Source organism: Pongo abelii, chromosome 4 (assembly GCF_028885655.2).
Source record: "Pongo abelii isolate AG06213 chromosome 4, NHGRI_mPonAbe1-v2.0_pri, whole genome shotgun sequence".
NCBI classification, from domain to species: Eukaryota; Metazoa; Chordata; class Mammalia; order Primates; family Hominidae; genus Pongo; species Pongo abelii.
Window position 1 is genome coordinate 135,352,955 of NC_071989.2, and position 19,715 is coordinate 135,372,669.

Below are 19,715 nucleotides of genomic sequence, written 5' to 3' on the forward strand. Positions count from 1 at the left end.
TCTGGACCTGTTTCTGTCTAGTATTTTCAAAAGCTCTTATTCATGTCAAATAAGAATTATAAGAAAATATCGTATTGAATTCTATTTAGTCCACACATAATATAAACTACATGCATGTAGTTGGTCTCAGAAAAACAAGCTGCTTTTACCCCCTTACCGTTAGGGGGGAAAAAACAATCTAACCCAGACCGAGTCACAAACGGAGTGTCAGGTTTAACCTTGAGTTCTCTGCTGTCAATTCCTGACTCAACTTCATCACTTAAACACGCAGGTGCTCAAACAAACACCAACCGACCAGGCTGGCAATCCCTTTCGCAGCCTCTAGGATTCTTCAAGGCTCTGGGCACCAGAACCGACAGCAGCTCCCGCCTGGTCCTAACGAAGTCCTTCGGACACCCCTTGCGGGTAGATGTGGAGGTCCGAGCACCTCAGGAGGGTCATGGATTCAAGTGCTAATAGAAAGCAATTACTTTAGAAAGTTCAAAGCCCAGCAGTGCTCTCAATTCCTCTCAGTAGCTGCAGAGCACTGAAGCCCCCGCTACAGAACCAGGCTGGTACTCCAGTTCTCTGGCGCTGAGACCCACCTTGAGCCCGATGAGCGCTCGCTCAGCCTGGGGATCCAGACACGAACGCCGGGTCTTATCGTGCGGCACACAGCGTGGGTAATTTCTCAGGAACCGCGGTCCGCCCGCCGCGGGCGCGGAGGCCGCCCCAGCGCTCCATGTCGTTGCCGCAGAGGGGCAGGGGACGCGTCCCGGCCCCACCTACCCATGTCAATTACGCCAAGTTGGTGCGGACTGGAACCGCGTCCCGGGCGGAGTTGGGATGCTTTGACAACAAGAAGTTCGGGAGTGGGGATATTGGCACGGAGTAAATCCCGCCCAGCCCTGACCTCCCCACAGCGGTCACGCTCGGACGAACGGACCGCCGAGCGCCAGGACGCGTCCCGTCCCCTCTCGCGGCCGCCGAACCGCGCCGAGAGGAGCCGCTAGCCCGGCGCGCGGCCACTCACCGTCCTCGCCGAGTCCCGATCGCAAACCGACGTCCCTGCTGCGGTTCTAAGTGCCAAGTTGCCCCCACTCGGTGGCTGCTCACGGCCCAGTGGACCAGGGCACATTGGTTCCGGCGGGCACCTCAGGGGGAGTGCGGCAAGCCTGGCGGCCGCCGCGGCTACACACTCGCCCGGAGCGCGCTGACAATTCACGGACCTGCTCAACGAATGAGGCGGAAAGCAGGGCTAAGACGACCAGGCTCTGGAGGGGAGGCGGGGCCGCCATGAGGGGCGGGGCCAGCCCCGGGGCGTCATCAGCCCATGACTGGCGGAGCCGACAGCCAATCGTGGTGGCGCTGGGACCGCCCCGTAACCGCCGTCCAGTCGCCTGCGGCCGAGGGCAGGCTGGCGAGACGCGCCGGCGGCGGGGAAATTGGTTATTGCGAAGTGCCGTGGCTGCCGGCGGGCGCTGCGGGACTCTCTGCAATGGGACCCGAGCGGCTCTGGAGGGAGGCGGCGGCCCCAGAAAGAAGGCCGTTGGCTGAGACCAGGAGCCCTCGGAGTCGCCGGGCGCATAGCGCTGTGGAGCAAGAAGCCAACCGCAGCGCGGGTCGAACACGCCAGTACCTGGCACCCGCAGGAGGCGCGGAACTTAGCTGCCACATCGGAGCCCCGCCTGGAGGAAGCTGAGGGCCCAGAAAGGATGAGTTCCGGACGGGGTCGCCCAGCCACAAGTGGAAACCTGGGCTCTCTGGAAAAGGTTCTGATCTCGATCTGGCTATCTCTGAAACAAAACTCCAGCCCCGCAAACCTCCCAAAGTTCAGTACACGTCCCCGTCCTCACCCCTGCCCTCCGGGCCACCGGCAGCGGGGGACTTGCCGGCGCCTCGGGTCTCCTCCTCCCGACCCAGGGCGTCGCGGGCACAGCTGGCGGCCAACAGGAGGCTTGGGCGCTCGACGGCGCCGGAACCTGTGAGACCGTCGCTCTGGGCGGGCTGCCCTGCGAGGTGGCATCCTCTGCGATGACCTGCTGTCTTTTGGGTCCGCCAGGATTCCAAAATCCCAGGCGGGTCGCTAGAATTATCCATCTTCGTGGACAGGAAGCCCCAGAACGAACCACATCTGTCCCACTCTGCTTCCGCCCTCCTTCCCCTTCGCAGGCTCCTGGCTGGCTGGGATGGAGACATCGGGCGAGCTCGGAGATCCCGACCTCTCAGGGGTCACTCGCGGCCGAACAGCCTGGGATATGGCCTTGTGGGCCCTTCCCGCCGAACCCCCTAGGACCCCACTGCTCATCTTGTCAACCAGTTTCTGAGCCCCTACCCTGGCTGCAGCGTGTGCTCGCACAGGCGCGCTGACCTACTAAGATAGAATCAAAAGCAGGGGGTTGGGTGTTCTTGCTTTCCCGCTGAAACCTACAATGTAAACAAGCCCTAGACCGTCAGCTCTGGGTGGGTAGGGGCCTCTCCCTGCCTAGAACTGCTCTTGCCATGGGTAGGCACCTAACCCATATTAATAAGAATGAAGGAATGCATGCCCATAACAAGAAAGGGGTCAAACAACCTGCTGCCTTGATACTCACCTTCACCACTTAATGTCTTGCTTCCAGCGCAAGCCCACTTCAGACCACTGCCTCATTCAGGTCCCAGAAGTCCTAAGGGTTTTAGTCTCTCAGTATGGGCAATTATTCACATGTAAGGGAGCTGCAGGTGTTATTTCAATGCCATCTGGCCTCTATAAGGTCTTACATCATAGCTGACCTCTCATGAGAAGGTTCTGATGAGGTCACCAGGGAGAAGGAATGTAAAGGGCTGGTGGCTGAAAAGGAGTGAAATGGCCCCTCTTAGGTGAGCTCTGGCCTGGTTTGAGTTTCAACTCTGTCTCCTCAGCTCCATTTCTCAATGGGAAAAGGTCCATAGGAAGGTTGTCAGAAGGGCAAGAGACTAGGGCAGGGATAGCCCTTTGCAGACCCTGAAAAATTGCTCAGTAATGCAAACATTGTCCATGTTTAAGTTCTTTATTTTCTATCTTGTGAACCAAAGGACTGCTACAGGCAAGGAAGACCATCTGACTCAATTCCAGGGGTTCCTTAGCATGCTGCTGACTGGCCTAGGAGAATGGCCTTTGCCCATAAAGTATTAGATGTAGACCACATGAATGGAATATTCACCAGGTTTCTGCCCAGGTCTGGACTGGGTAGGGACATGGCCAGAGGTGCCTTACGGGAGAGAAGGCCAAAGAGAGAGAAGACTTGACTCCCAACCTGATTCTAGCAGAACTCCACTTTGATGTGTTTTTAAAATTGTGCTTTTCTGTTTGCTTTCATGGAGGCTGCCATGAAACATCATCTTTGACTAGAATTATCAGGAAATGCTTATGGAAGAAATATACTTCCTTGGATTTTTTTCTGTACCACACTTCAGGATATAACTAGAGAAAACATTTGCCAACAGGCTTATCATATTAGTACCCTGTGAAGGTTTTCATAGATGTTGATTATTATTTTTAAAATCATTTTGGGAATAGGAGCCAAACACTAGGTCGTGACTGTACTTACTTTAGTATTTACATTACATGATGAAAAATGGAAATAAAGGAAATGTCCTGTCATAAAACAAGTTAGAATTAGGTGACTTTCATGTCCCCATTTCCAAGGTTTTCTGTTTGTTTCAGACAGACAAGATCATCCATGGGTTCTTGGACAAGTAATAGGTCTCATTTTCCCTTGTAGACCAGAAGACATGGAAAAGACAGCATATTCGGACTATATTCGTATTTCCATACCATCTTTTGTTGTAATTGATTTTCAACAAGAGCCCCTAACAATCTCTTGAGTTTGGGCCATCCCCATATTCTACAAGGGAAAATGAGATCTGTTACTACTCCAATAACCCATGCTCACACTATCTGTATGGAACAAACAGAGAACCATGAAAATCTGAACGCAGAAGTCACTTATTTAGTTCCAATCTATTTTGTGAAAGGAAATTTCTTTTACTCAAAGAGATGAAGAAATTTACGGAATGGCTTGGGAATAAGAAGATTCAGGTGGGACCATGGAAGCAAAGCTTGTTCTTCTGTGGATGGTAAGATTGTCTTCAGGCACTGTCACTCCTTTATGACACTAAGACAGTATTTTAGAATCTCCTAAATTTCAATAGGATGTGATTCGTAGGAGCCATGGGTTCTAATCTTAACAGCTGCTGTGGTGGGTGCTCCTGGCAGTCACTCATCCTTTATCTCTTGCTTCTTTGGCCATAAAACAGTAGTGGTAGAATTGGCCCACCATGTGTAGCTGCATAAAGGGGACATCATGACAATGGTTATGAAGCACTGCAAATGCATTGCATTTATAGTAGTACTGCCTGCTAAAAAGGAGATGAAAATGTTGAGATGGGAAAATAGTGTGGTATGAACAATTTCTATTTACATGTGCAATTTACATTTTTCTTTCCATTTACATGTGCAATTTCCTCCTTCCTTCCCTTCCTTCCCTTTCTTTCCTCCCTTCCTGTCTCTCTCTCTCTTTCCCTCTTTCTCTCTTTCGTTCTCAGACTCACACTCTGTCACCCAGGCTGGAGTGCAGTGGTGCAATCTTGGCTCACTACAACCTCCACCTCCCAAGTTCAAGTGATTCCCTTGCCTCAGCCACCCGAGTACCTGGGATTACAGGCGTGGGCCACCACGCCTGGCTCATTTTTGTATTTATAGTAGAGACGGGGTTTTGCCATGTTGGTCAGGCTGGTTTCCAACTCCTGGCCTCAAGTCATCTGCCCACCTCAACCTCCCAAAGTGCTGGGATTATAGGTGTGAGCCATCACGCCCAGCCCATTTATTTTAATCTCATTAGATTATTGTCCTTTCAGTATTTAAGTGGAAATGAGAGGAAACCATCTTTATTCTTTAAGGAGGAATACGGCTTCTAAAAGTTTTGGTTACCTAAAGTTTTTGAAGGTGTAATAGGAATGAGTTACCAAAACAGGAAGAATTGTAGAAGCAGACCTAGAGTTGAGGAAAATTTTACTTACATGGATAGTATTTTTTTCCTCTCCCTGGCTCCTACCACCTCTCTCAACATACATTTACTGAGAAAGTTGTTCACAATTTAAAGAGGTTGAGCTAAAGATCTTAGCAAAGAAATGCAATCAGAAGCTGGAGATTCTTTTTTTTTTTTTTTTGAGACAGAGTCTTGCTCTGTCACTCAGGCTGGAGTGCAGTGGTGCGATCTTAGCTCACTACAACCTCTGTCTCCTGGGTTCAAGCGATTCTCCTGTCTCAGCCTCCTGAGTAGCTGGGACTACAGGCACGTGCTGCCAGTCCCAGCTAATTTTTGTATTTTCAGTAGAGACAGGGTTTTGCCATGTTGGCCAGGCTGGTCTTGAGCTCCTGACCTCGTGATCCACCTACCTTGGCCTCCCAAAATGCTGGGATTACAGGTGTGAGCCACTGTGCCTGGCCCAGAAGCTGCAGATTCTAATACTAGCTTTGCAATGTATTCATTCTGATACCTTGGGCATGTCATCAACCTTCCATATCTTAGTTTCCTATCTGGGAAACTGCAGTGGTACTTATGACCAATTTCACAGAGATGACAGCAATAACTAATGATAGGCACTTAGATTTTAGACTTAATGGGAGTTAGTTCCCTTGACACAACAGTATGGGAACAATAACTGGCCAGCCAATGAGTGAAAAAGCTGGATTATCCCTTAGAAATGAATTGTATCATTACTGATTATGAATACCCCAAATTATGACAGATTCACATGTAAGAATGCCAGGGAAAAGTAGCCGTGAGCTATAATATACAAAATTGTTTATTACCCAAGAGAATATAGGTGCTAATACGGATGGTACTACATCTGTGAAATTCTGAAACCCTTGAAGGATTTGAAGATATAAAGCCAAATAAAACATAATACAGAGGGAAATGATTTTGATTATGTAACACTTATATACAGCATTTGATTTTACATTTTCAAATTGCTTTTCAGTCATTGGTTTATTCTTCACAGCACACCTGGGGAGTACATCTGTGCATTTATCCTCTGTTCACAGCTGAGGCAACTGAGACTGAAACAGGAAAAGTGGTTTGTCCAAGAGCAAAGCCAGGGGCAGGGTGAGAAATTGTTCATTCATTCAATCATGCATCTATTCTTGGCAAGGCACCAAAGTCTGTGTGGTGGTGGCGCACAGAGACGGATATTGTCTATGTGGCCTCTACCTTGCAAGAGCCTGCAGTCTCTGAGACAATAAGCGGTTCATGAATTATGCCTCCTAGACTGCTCAGACAGCAAGGACCAGGGTTCAGAGGAGGAGAGGGTGAGAGTTCCCTAGGATTCCTGGAGAGAGTTGGATTCAGGGCCCGTGAGGGATGGGTAGAATTTTGGCAAATGGAAGTGTGGCTAGTGGGAATGACAGACATGAAGGTGGGCAAATTTAAGATGTTTTGGAGAATATCTGACTACAGCGGGGCCATTGTGGGGAAAGGGCAGGAGAGTGGAAAGGAACGGGTTTCCCAGGATGCTGAATGCCCAGCCAAAATACATGATGAATCCATGAATACATGGATTTCAGCCCAGTGGGCAACAGGGGTTGGACTTATCTCTGACTTCTCGTATTCACTCATTATTCTAACATGTGCTGTACCTAGTGCTAATATGTGCTTAGTCTACAGGTATTTTTCCACACATCAGCTTTTCTAATCTTCACGTCACTCTAAGGAGATACATATTATTCCTCCTTTAATGGATTAAAAAATTGATGCACTTAGAGGTTGAGACGTGCCTATGATCATGTAGCTAATAACTGACATATGTGAGATTTGAAAGTAGGATCCTTGACTTCTACATGGCGACAAATGGAAAGAACGAGTGTAGATTCTGGAGAGTGTACTCAGGATGCCCATCAATAACATGCCCCTCACCTTAGCTCAGTGTTGTTCCAGAAAAAATAAGTACATAGGAGTGAAATCTTTTTTTCTTTTGAGACAGGGTCTCGCTCTGTTGCCCAGGCTGGAGTGCAGTGGCATGATCTTGGCTCACTGGTTCAAGCAATTCTCCTGCCTCAGCCGCCCAAGTAGCTGGGATTACAGGTGCATGCCACCACACCTAATTTTTGTATTTTTATTTATATTTATTTATTTATTTATTTGAGATGGAGTTTTGCTCTTGTTGCCCAGGCTGGAGTGCAGTGGTGCGATCTTGGCTCACTGCATCCTCTGCGTCCCTGGTTCAAGAAATTCTCCTGCCTCAGCCTCCCAAGTAGTTGGGATTACAGGCGCCCACCACCACGCATGGCTAGTTTTTTTGTATTTTTGGTAGAGACAGGGTTTCACCATGTTGGCCAGGCTGGTCTCAAACTCCTGACCTCAAGTGATCCACCTGCCTCAGCCTCCCAAAGTGCTGGGATTGCAGGCGTGAGCCACCGTGCCTGGCCAAAATGGGACATTTTAAAATCCCAAATCTACTACACAACAGACTGTCAGTTACAACTGAAGTCATGGAGATTTGTGAATAAAAGGTTGAATGTTTCTCCACGTTTGTTTATTTGCTTTTTTCTTTTGTTTTTTAGGAAGTTTGAAAGAAAGAAAAATATGCCAAGATGATTAAGTTTCACCTAAGATTTTAAAGCTCCCACCTAAAAGATGTGGAAAACAAGCACTATACCAGAATATTGTACCTTATTTCTGCCCTGTCTTAAAAACACCATGAGATTTTCCTTGATTTCAAGAATACAGAAAATGAACATGGTCCTTTAAATTATGTGACTCTTTCAAAGCAAAATGCCAACAAGGAAAAACCACATTTGTTTTCTGCCTCCCTTTTTCAAGAAGCTGAAAATATAGTGCAATGCAAATGAACTCTTAGTCGTGGGTCAACATCCTTACAAGACCTGCCCCTCGTTCTCAGGTTAGAGATTTCTCCTCTGCCTCCACATTCTCACCCACACCCAACTTGAAATAGGTCTCCAGGTCCCATTTTGATCACATATTCTTTCAGTCACATGTGGGAGATGAGAAGGGGTTAAATGTAGCTATGCAAGACTAGCAAAACTCATCACTAAACTAGAAAACAACTTCAGGCTTACTATCAACAGTGGGTAGTTAGCATCAGTTTAAAGACTGTGAATGTGCACAAATGTTTTCTAAGAATATTTTTCAGAAGAGTGTAATTATAGGTATAATCTCTAATTGCATTATAAATGATAAATAAGAGAAGGTTAGCAAACTATATTTCAGGGCTGTTTGCTGTACTTATCTGCTGCCATCACTGGCCCTGTCTTCCTTTGTGACTGCAGACTGTGTTGTTTATTAATCTTGGTGGTAAGGGGGAATTGCTGTACAGTACTTTTGTGTTAGGACAGGATCTTACAGATGATGATGAAGGTTGCAGGAAGGACTGTTGAAGTGTTTTATTTTGGTATTTGTTTCATTTTTAAAGGCTGTGACTAGGACTTCATACCTGTCTAATAAGCATGCATGTAACATTTTTATATTTGCTGAGTGCTTCATAGTCCTCCATGAGTCCCCACAATACCCCTTGAGGGTAGGTCAGTATTACTGCCTACAGTTTACATATGAGGAAATTTAAGATACAAAGGGATTATGTGATTTGTACAAGGTCACCCAGCATGCAAGCCTAGCTAATAAAATATGACTGCAAATCTCTTTCCAAATAAAAAGTACCTTATAAATTTTAGGTAGTATTAATGGGTACGATCCCAGAATGAGTAAAATACTCTTCAGGAGTAAAGTGCTCATACATGGTATATAATATTAATTCTCTCTCTCTTTTTTTTTTTTAACCTCTGGATGACTTTTGAAATAGTTATTCTTGAACTTGGCTATGCATCAGAAACATCTCTAGAGTTTTTAGAACATGGGAGCACATAGGCCCCTACTCAGCCGACAGAATCATAATCTGGGCAGTGGGATTTAGATAATTATGCCTTGAAAAATCTCCATGGGGGATTTGGATGCTCAGTCAGAGCTGAGAACCACTACTCTAGGCTAGAAGAGTAACATCGGTCAGGCCAAGAGCAACAACAAAACACTGTGGAGTTAATTCAGAAGAGAAAGTCTGGTGTCTTCCAGGCCTCTGTCCAGCCAGTTCACAACTATTATTAGCAGAGGAACTGCCTCCCTGAAATAATCAACTGTAATAACCATGTGTGAAATTCCAGGAAATAGTGCAGAGATTAAAGTTTATTTAAGAACCGTCAGTTTTTGAAAGTTATAATTTACTGGGTAAATTTACTGGCACACCCTTGGTTTATTACTGTGCTTAATGTTTTTATTCTGAATACTTTGTACTTCTTCATAATCAACATGGTAAGAACCTGTAATATCTGCCCATTCATCCATCTGCCAAACACTTATTGAATACTTGCTGTATGGAGATTTCAGAGTGAAAATAATGATCTTTTTCCAGAAGTTTATAATCAAGTGATAAAAACAGACACAGGCAAAACCAACCAACCAAACAAAAACCCGAAGCCACACATATGATAATAAAAAGTATAATCAAAGTGTTAGATGAGGCATTATTCATAATTGCTAAAAAGTAGAAACAGCTCAAATATCCATCAACTGATAAATGGATAAATGTGGTATACTCATACAATGAAGCATTATTATTATTCAAACAATGAAGTGGAATGTATACTGATAATGCTACAACATGGATGGATCTTAAAAACAGTATGCTAAGTGAGAGAAGCCAGTCACAAACGTGGTATTCCCATACAATGAACTATTATTATTATTATTATTAAACAATGAAGTGGAATGTAGTACTGATACATGCTACAACATGGATGGATCTTAAAAACGCTATGTTAAGTGAGAGACACCAGTCACAAAGGACCACATATTGTATGATTCCATTTATATGAAATGTCTTGAATAGGTAAATCTGTAGAGACAGAAAACAGATGGTTGCCTAGGGCTGGGGATGGGGAAGGATGGAGGAAATAGGTGACTGCTAGTGGGTACAGGGTTTCTTTTTGGAGTGATGAAATGTCCTAAAATTGATTGTGGTGACAGTTGCACAACTTTGTTGACTATACTAAAAACCATTCAATTGTATGCTTTAAATGGGTGAACTGTATGATATGCAAATTGTATCTCTAATAAAGACAATGGATCATAGATAGATAGATAGATAGAGCTGTATGAACTTGGAGGAAAGAGTGATTAATTAATTTGGATTGGAAGAAAGTCGTGGGAAATTTCCTGGAGGAAATGACATTCGAGCTGACTCAAAAAGGATGATTTTTGTAAGATGCTGTGGATGAAAGGAGGGAAGGTATGCTCAAAGAGACACTCAAAGTGAGGGTGCTTTCATGCAAGGGCAAGTTATCTGGAATAGACAAGAGTTTAAGATGCATGAAGGATACAGTAGATGGAGGCTAGATGCAGGGCTTTTACTGTCATGCTAAGTTCTGTGGTTTGGTTTTCATTTTTGTAGGCAATGGAAAGCCACGATAGGTCTGTGAGTGGATGATCAGACCTGTGATTTGGAAGGATAATTAGAAGTGGTGATGAGGTAGATAGAAGATGGCATGGGAGAGCAGTGAGTAAGGGAGGCCATTTAGGAGGCAAAGGCATTGCAATGTGTAGGTGAGAGATGAAGAAGCCTGCGACTACTGCAACAGCAGTGAGGGCTGAAACAAGGAGACAGATTTTTTTTTTTTTTTTTTTTAAAGAGTCAGGGCACTATGTTGCCCAGGGTGGTCTTGAACTCCTGGGCTCCAGCAATCCTCCCGCCTCAAAGCAATCCTCCCGCCTCCCAAAGTGTTAGGATTACAGGTGTGAGCCACTGCGCCTGACCAAGGAGACAGATTTAAGAAATGGTTAAGAAGTAGAATCATTAAACTCACCTACTCCCTGATGGCCCTGGGGGAGTAGGTGGAAAAGCATAGAAATTGGACAGCACACTATCTGAAACCACTTAAGGGCATGAGTCCTTTTTTGACAAATTATTTTGAATGAAAAAACTTTTGTTGAAATAATGTCCAGCAAGCAAATTGTAGCTTTTTACATCTGTTAACAAGGGTTTGATTACAGACACTCTTAAATTTTTTAACAAAGGAATGTATATTGTGAATCAAAGGTGGATTGAAGACAGAAATGCAATCCAACCATTCTGTGAGCACTTTCCAATCAGACCTCCCCTTATTGAAGATGAAGCAGTCGTCATTTATAGACTATTCCGAATGACTAAGTATTTACCTCTTGCTCAGATAGCTTACCTAGAAACACTTCCTTTGGTGTGAGCAACTTGGATTTACTGCCAGGGCAACACCTCCCATCCAACGCCCACACTGCCTCTTGGCTCGGTCCTCACCAGCAGGTGTTCATAAGCAGTATTTTGTTTTGCTTCTAATAAGAGTGTAGGCTTTGAAAAGCATAGGCGGAACATATCACACATTATTCTTTCACTTACAAGTGTTCTTATGGGGAGATCTGAAACCTTGGAGTCTCAAGGATCAGGAAGACAAAGACTGCCTTTTCTCATGCAAGGCCATACCTATGTTTTCCATTAGAAGGAGGGGCAGGCAAATCCTGGGCAAGGTCAAAATAGAAACAGTCTCTCCCAGTGCATGGCGGTGCACTCCCTGGGGATCTGTTAAAGGCTCTTTTGTGTGTTCTAGAAGGTGTTACAGTGAAACTGCCTGCTGCTAGCTGAGTTTGAGAACAGCGACCCTGACAAGTGCCTTACAGGAGTTTATCAAGTGGAGAACACCATTTAGAACACCACTCACCGAGATGCAGCTCTTATCTGTGCCTGTCAGTGAACAATGACTATGACAAGCCATGTTCAATCACAGATCACAGTTGTTAGCAGAGCTAATTACAGCAGTCTCAGGTGAGAAGAATCCCAGCAGCTGCCTCTAAGGGACTTCCATCACAGGGGCTTCGCAGGTAAGCAACGAAAATAGCCCCTTGGGGGATCTATAAACAACAGTTCTCTGCAACTCTGAACATGGACTCATCCACAGTTGGTGAAAGATCATGTTCAAAGGAGAACCACCAAAGGGAGAAGGAGGAAAGGGATGCTTAAAGCCAGGAAGGGAAATGTTCTGGATTAAATAAGAGCAGAACTGGGTATTTATTATTCCTTGGGCTGTCTGACTCACTGCATAACCTTATAAAGTCATTTCCTCTTTCTGGGCCTCACTGTTCTCATCTCAAAAATAAGGATAGTAATACCTGCCCTATTTATATCATGGGATTGCTGAAAGAATAAAATATGTATTTTTAAAAATAAAAGCTGGGGAAAACTAGAAAATACAACTTTAGGTAGTGTAACTGATTCCCTTTGTCTTATTTCACATTTTACTTATAAATGATGGAAGGGAACAACAACAAATATTGGTGCTATTACAGAATCCTAGATTTCATTTTCTCATGCCTTCAGTTTTTTGTGGTTTGCACATCTTCAGATTTGCCTCTCCATCCCCAATTTGTTCTCAGCATCAATTCTGGGGTAAACTCAGGCTCCAGTTTGAGGAGGAGAGGAAGATCCCAAGAATCTGAAGAGGCAAAGCCCCTGTATTTTTTTAGTCTCTTGTCTTTGTGTCTCCTGCTACAGCCCACGTCTTGAGGGCCTCCTCCCAAGTCCTGAAGGTGTATCCTGCCTGTGGGATACCTGGTTTGCTGGGGACGTTGGCCCTGAATGAGAATTTCTAATGTCAAATTGGAACTTAAGAAGACATCTCTAGAACAGAACCAAAAAGAATCTGTAACAACGTGCCCTAAACATGTCTTAGGCTGGGTCTGTAACTACATTCTTGTTCCTGCTGAAAATCGCAGCATCCTTCTAACCAAGCAAGGCACGTCCACTTATCTGATGGTGCTGTCAGTGACAGAAAGGGATCATATTATGGATTTGGCAGGGAGGAAAAAGATTTATTTCCAAATTTTGAAGATTTATCTTTTCCAGATATGCAAAACCAGTCAGAATATTAAAAAAAAAATCAATGAAAAGTGATCATGTTTTGTGGGCAGAAGGAAACATTCTTGACTTCAAAATAATAATGAAGACTTATAAGGATCCCAAATCCATGATAAAACAAATGATTTGACAATAGCAAGTGAGCAGGACTACCAAACCCTTAAACTGCCCCCTTATGGTGAAGCAATGTCTCCATTTAATGAATGTGTTCCATTAAATGTTTAAATTTCCCCCTTTTTCTTTTCTCCTCTCTGCTGTTTAGTTTTTTTCAATGTTCAGCATAACTAAAAAGCCTTAAGTAGGGAATTGCACATAATTATAGGCTCCACACCAATGACAAAGTGATGCCTCTTTTTAAGTATTCATAATCATTTTTGTACTCTTCTTTCCTCCTCTGGACAATTTAGTTAGAATGACAGCAGTGTCCTTTATTTCTCTTGAAGGCATCTGCTGGTCTCACTTTGTGTACAGGTCATAAAACATCAAGAAACACAGTAATGTATTTTTCATGTAGTCACATATACATAAATTTTTAAAAAACACTGCTTTAAATGAATAGAACAAAAGTGGGAGGGAGTAACTAAATTTTATCTGTTATAGTTATTTGGTGAGGTAAGGAGGTTTAAAAGACTATCTTTCCAACTCAAAGGCTGTGACCACCCTGAACGTGCTGGCTTGTCCTGCCAGCTGACAGGTTGTTTTGTGCTGTTAGGTGTCAACTCAGTGACATCCTTTGCTCTCTCAACCTTTCCTTTATTACTGGCTTAGTGAAATCTGACATTGATAAGAACCCTAACTTGAGAATGCTTCACAGAGCAGGATCATTGCCAAATTCAGGAATCTTGCTAGTTTGCAAGATGAGAGAATCCATGCAGAACAAAAGGCTGATACTAGAAGTCAGCAATCACAATGGGAATCAATCCCACAATCTGATTTCTAAATATCTTAATCTCCTCTGACCTTAAAAGAGTGAAATTGGCCTAATTTTGAGAATATCTTTACAAGAAAACACAGGGTAAGGTGGAGTGAAATCCTAAAACATAGCTCTTCTGGCAGTTCTTTCCCAACTTCTGACATCTCTTTTTTACCCAGATTATGCATCAATGCCCATTTTCTCTTTGTAGCATTAAATTCATAACAAAGAACATACAGCAAATGCCTCATTTACCTGGTCCAGGATTAAGTCTTTCTGAATACAGGACTTTCTCAGGTGACAGTTAACCTAGTCTCATGATGCAAATGTACATTTTAACTCATTTTTAAGGGAAGCGTTTTCTAAAATTTATTTCCCTCTCTGTTGCCTTAGTGGCCAGGCCACGGGTTGACCTTGTTGTGAGGACTCAGGATCACCACTGAGGTCTTCTGTGCAATGCAATGCTGCAACAAAGCCATCAGGGTTTCTGAGGAGAGCTGGGTCACAGTGTATTCTAAGTAGCACAATGAGGCCATAGGCTCAATTTGCCTTTAACTCGTATCATCTAAACTTTTTGGTGTTCTCAAATCATTAACAAAAGTTCCAATTAATATTTGGCCTACAGTATTTCTAAGGATAGAAAGTTTTCCATCAGGAATTCAGTTCAAATATACCATTTCAGCATAAAGAAGGGATGCCCATGACACTCAATATAGGCCTATGGTTGGATTCTTCTTATTACTGCTAGTCTATTAGCTGGCAATCCTATGTGCTGCTTCTCCTCTTTTGTATGACATTAATATTAATATTAATATTTCCCCTTTCCCTGAAGCTTTATGTCCTTGTAGACTTTAGAATTCAGAGGTTTAGCTTTGGTAGTCATCTTTGAACCTGAGAGAGGAAGTAAAATGCAAAATGTCAGTGCCTAAGCTGAAGACCGATTGAATGAGGCCATTCTCTCTTGATTATGTCTCCATGCTCAACATGAATTTCTGCGTCAATAGAGAGATACCAAATCTGTTCCAGGTGCAGGATGTTGGGTCACAGCATCAAAGCATCCTGTCTCTATGGTGAACAAGAGTCATGGGTCTGGTGTGCATATCTGTGGACCATAATGGGTTACTATGGTTTACTCTCCAGTGTCAGGGTCACTTTTGAGGCTTCTGAACTCTCCTCCCCACAATTCAGCCAAAAGACAGGTAGAATGTTATGGCTACCTCATTCTAGTACTGCCCCAACACTGCCTGCCATTTTTGGGTGCTGAGCTAATCAACTACCTCTGGTCTTTAGCTCCTTTCTGGATGTCTTTTCTTAGCGGGTCAAATAAGATACATAAAAACTTCCTAAAAAATGGATACTCTGCTGTCTTTTCTGTATCTTTCAGTCATCATCCCACCGCAATTTTCTTTTAGTTTACCTCTTCCTTCTCCACCAAAATTGTTCTCAATAAGGTCAAGGAAACATTTGTATTCATTTTCTATTGCTGCTGTACCAAATTATCACAAACTTGGCTTAAAACAACACAAATTCATTCTCTCATAGTTCTATAGGCCAGAAGTCAGAAATCAGTTTCATAGAACTAAAGTCAACGTGTCAGCAGGGCTTGCTCCTTCAGGAGGCTGTAGGGGATAATCTGTTTTCTTTTTCTTTTCTTAGCTTCTGGAGGCCATTCACATTCCTTGGCTCATGGCCGCTTTCTTGTATCACTCCAGCCTTTTGCTTCCATTGTCGAATCTCCTACTCTCTTTTCCCTAGTCAAATCTCCTTCTGAATCCCTTATAGAGACACCTGTGATTACATTAGGACCTGCCTAGATAATGCAATATAATTTTCCCATCTCAAGATCCTTAACTTAAATCTGCAAAGTCCTTTATGCATATAAGTAACAGGTTCCAGGAATTAGGACCTGGATATCTTTGGGGACTATTCTTCCTATAGCAACATTGATTTTCTAATTTTCAAATCTGATGTCTTCTGTTTAGTCCTCATCCTAACTCTCTTGCTATTTGATACTGTCAGTTACTCTGGGAAAAGCTCCTCCCTGACTTTCATGATTATTTTCCTCTGATACGATATCTTTATTGTCTGTCTCTCCCCTAGAATGCAAGACTCTGAGAGTAGGAATCCTGGCTATCTTGTTTGTTGTTTTATCCCCAGTGCTTGGAATAATACCTGCCACTATCAAATCACAAAAGGCATCATGTAATGTAAATTGGATGAGCTTCTCCCATTCCTAGTTCCACCACCACTCTCTCATTTTCCTTCACTAGCAACTTCCTCTATTCTCATGGGTCAAGATTAGTATTCTCCACGGTTTTGGAATAGCTTGCTTTTCTCCTTATATGCCAGGTGGCCACATTTCCAACCATACTCAGTGGGCTCTCAAATGTATACCTTAACCCCAGACCTTTGTTTTGCACTTCTAACTTTCATCTTTACCTTGATATTCCACAAGCATGGAGAATTCACCATGTCTTATCTTTCCCATCCACCAAGCACAGCCCAAAACTAACTTTTCCTTCCTCTTATATTCTCTGCCTCAGGGAATAAAAAGTATCAGAATTCACCCAGTAGTGTAAGCAAGAAAACTGGGAGTTATCCCAGAATCCATGCTTTCTCTCTACTCCCCTCTCCACATCACTACCCACCCATCTAGTCAGTCATGAAGTTTTGTCAACCTCACTCCTAAATATCTCCTGATATCTCTTTCTGTCTGACTCCCATTGCTTTGGTTCATGTCCTTATTACTCCTATGGAGTAGGATATAAATGAACTTACCATGTGTTCCTCCTGACTTCCCTTGAGTATGGTAGAATGTCACACTCTTAAGCTTTTTGGAGGTGTGCCAGAGTTGCTGGTCATTGCCTGTCCTGCTTCTGGCCTCTGCCAGTGGGCAGTGACTGTGATTTGCATACTGCTTCCATAGCCAGTTGGCCCAGGGATGGGCTTCTGTCCTAAAGGTGGCTCCTTCTATAGATTGGTCGGCCAACTTAGGTCATGGGTGCCTGGTTGTAAAATATAAGCTGAGTAAACTTCCTCTTTTAGGATTTTGGAATAGAGAAGCCTGAGAGGCTCAGGGTGCTGTACTGCTGAACAGAAAGGTTAGCAGTAGTGACGGGCATGAGCAGGCTGCAGCGATGAGGAGGCAGATATTGTGTGTAAGCAGGGGAGCTGTGAGCCAGGAGAGAAGAGGGAAGAAGATAAGCCAAGGCACTGTGAGAAGGGTGATGTTTCAGTTTTGGGTGGTTCTTTAATTGTACTTCTGAAGCCTGGCTGTATTGTGATTCCTACCGTCAGATGTCCATGAGATTGCTGCATTATTTAAAAAACCCCAGTCTGAGTATACCCTTGTTTCCTGCAATAAACTGGCCAAAGAGCTATATGTTCCAGTAAGCTCATAATGTTATGAAGAGACATGTGGAAGAAAGAGGCACTATTCTAGAGCAGCAATATGAAGTCCCAAACTATTCCACTCCTTCATAAGGCATTAGCTTGAAGGGGGAAAAAAAGGAAGGTTGTATCACCTTTTCCTTTGGAGGTGAATGATGAGCTTCTTATATCAAAGTTAATCTTTATATAAAAACAAATTGATCCTTGCAAACATAATTTCAGAAAGGAAAAGTAATTGCTGCTACAAACATCACATGAAAATCACAGTAACAGGTGACATAACACTGATACTTGTCAGTGGGATAATCAAATCACCTTTTAGATGCCATGTTTCTAGGCATCTACCTTTCATTTTGCCAGCTGTTGGGACCCGTGGGTTTGCTGAAGATCTGCAGGATTCCTAGTCACATGACCATATTCCTCTCTGAAATAAGAATTGATGAGTAAGTTTATTGAAGATCTATAGGTTAAAACCAACATTAAGTATATGTAACCAATACTCTAAATATGGGATACCTTCAGAAAGCATCTTTCTGTCTCCCTCTATCCCTATATATTTGGTGGATGAATTTTTCACCATTTAGGATAAAAACAACAGGTCATATCAGGACTCTTGAGCATTCTCAGAGAGTAGAATACCCCATAGTCACTTGAAATTGTTTTTGGTGCATCTAATCCCATGTCATAATCAAAACTTAAGACTTGGTTTAAAGTGAAGTTGTATCTTTTCCCTGACTGAGAAGCCATGTGGGGGTAGGAAGCTGAGGAAGGGGAGCGTCTTCTCCTTGTTCCTGGCAGTTTCTGATCCTTCTAGGGTTGCTATGGGAGAAAGAAAAAGTGGAGACGGGTGAGAATGTTCTTATTTCAGTGGTAGAGTTGTATACTGGCCTACTTTCTGGACCTGATAAACAGTTAAAGCAGACCACACTTGGTACAGGCTGTGCAGGTTATTGGGAGACTGTACCGATTACTGGCAATGTTTTGCCTGCAGTTCCCTGATTCGGGCAAATGGGCTCTCCATTCAAGCAGACCCCTCAGCCCCTCGGAACCCAGTGTATCCCTCTGGGTCTCCCCTTCTGAGGCCTGCCTGCAACGAAGATGCCCTCATACCAATCCCTTCTCACATTTGGTTCATATTTAGTCCATGAGGACACACACACACACACACACACACACACTTCCCTGGGACAAACTCAGAGAAACAGCATCAGCTGCCTTCACTGTACAGCCAAAGCTGCTTGCTAAACTATCTCTTGCCTGATTTCCCAGGAGAGTTAGACCACTGTGTTCTTCTTACCCAAGGACATACATTCGCTTTCCAGTGAGTCCAACTTATGCCCCTCCCTCTTGATATGAAGTTGACTCCCAACCTTTCTACTTTGGTAGAAAATAAGTGAGAGGACAACTTTTAAAAAACTCCTCCAAAGATCCTCTCTCCCAGGTCTATAATAATCCTCCACGTGATCTAGTATTTCCTTGAAATGTAGCATCTATTGTTTCTTAGTGCCTTAGCCAATACTTTAGTTTGAGTATCCTATATCATGGGATTCTTGTTTGAAATTCTAGTGTCAGAAATTTGTTGCTGAAATACTGTTTTACCTTTAGTCTCTGCACTTCCTGCACACTATAACCACATGGTTATACTCAGGTAAGAAGTGCTCCAAGAGAAAAAAGGTCTCTAGGCTTTCTGGCCAGCCATGCTTTTTGAAGGGAACCAATGGATTTTCTCCATCTTAGTTGAGCAGACACTGAAAGAAACTCTTGGAACCTTTCCAACTGGTGGTTTAGGAGAAGGATCAGCAACCTAGGACCTACGGGCTACACAATTCTCACCCTGCCTGGAGAAGGCAGGAATGAACACAGGACACCCAGACACACAAGTGGAGGACCTTGTCTGTGGCATCCCTGGTTGTATTGAGAGTGGGATTGTCCTGCAGGACTACTAGAAGGGACTGTTGAGCTCAGCAGCCTTAAGGACAGGAAGAAGGACTGCAACAGGCTGGGGTAGGGAGGCCAGACACCCCTGAGTAGTCAGGAGTCAGAAGGACTGACTATGGATAAACGCAGGAAGCATGGGAGGCTACTGATGCTGGGCCAAAAGCACATTAGCTAAGGCCTTCACAATATGGATCCCAATCTACCTTGCCAGTCTCATCTCCTTCACTCTCCTCCCCTTTACTCCAGCCACACAAAGTCACCTAGCATTTCCTGAATATGCTGTGTCCTTCCACACCCTCATATTTTACATATACTGTTCCCTTATAGAATACCCTCCTCACTCCCAATCCCCATCCATTGCTTCTATTCAGCCATCAAGACCTAGCTGAAGTCTAATTTTCTGTGAATCATTCCTGCTACTTTTCCCACCTGGTACCATCTGACACATGTCAGTTCCAGCCCTCATTGCAATATGCTGTGCTTTATTCACTTGTCTCTCCTTTCTCCTTAACAGATAGTATCT

The 19,715-nt window shown here is 43.8% G+C and overlaps 1 protein-coding gene and 1 long non-coding RNA gene across 4 annotated transcripts in view; one reads left to right on the forward strand and one right to left on the reverse strand.

Moving 5' to 3' along the window:
• Positions 1–4,115, reverse strand: part of MARCHF3 (membrane associated ring-CH-type finger 3) — a 154,503-nt gene extending 150,388 nt beyond the window's left edge. Inside the window, exon 1 of one of the 3 annotated variants that reach the window (XM_063724239.1) lies at positions 2,574–4,115. The gene's annotated coding sequence lies outside the window, so the exon portion shown is untranslated. Of the gene's footprint in view, positions 1–584; positions 991–1,012; positions 1,574–2,573 lie in introns of those variants that run through there. The other 2 variants (XM_002815834.5, XM_054555886.2) reach the window with 2 other exon arrangements.
• Positions 4,116–5,987: 1,872 nt separating this feature from the next.
• On the forward strand, positions 5,988–9,663 carry LOC129059526 (uncharacterized). The gene is made up of 2 exons (XR_008525488.2): positions 5,988–6,110; positions 7,565–9,663. It is a non-coding gene; the product is annotated as an uncharacterized LOC129059526 (long non-coding RNA).
• Positions 9,664–19,715: the final 10,052 nt, after the last annotated feature.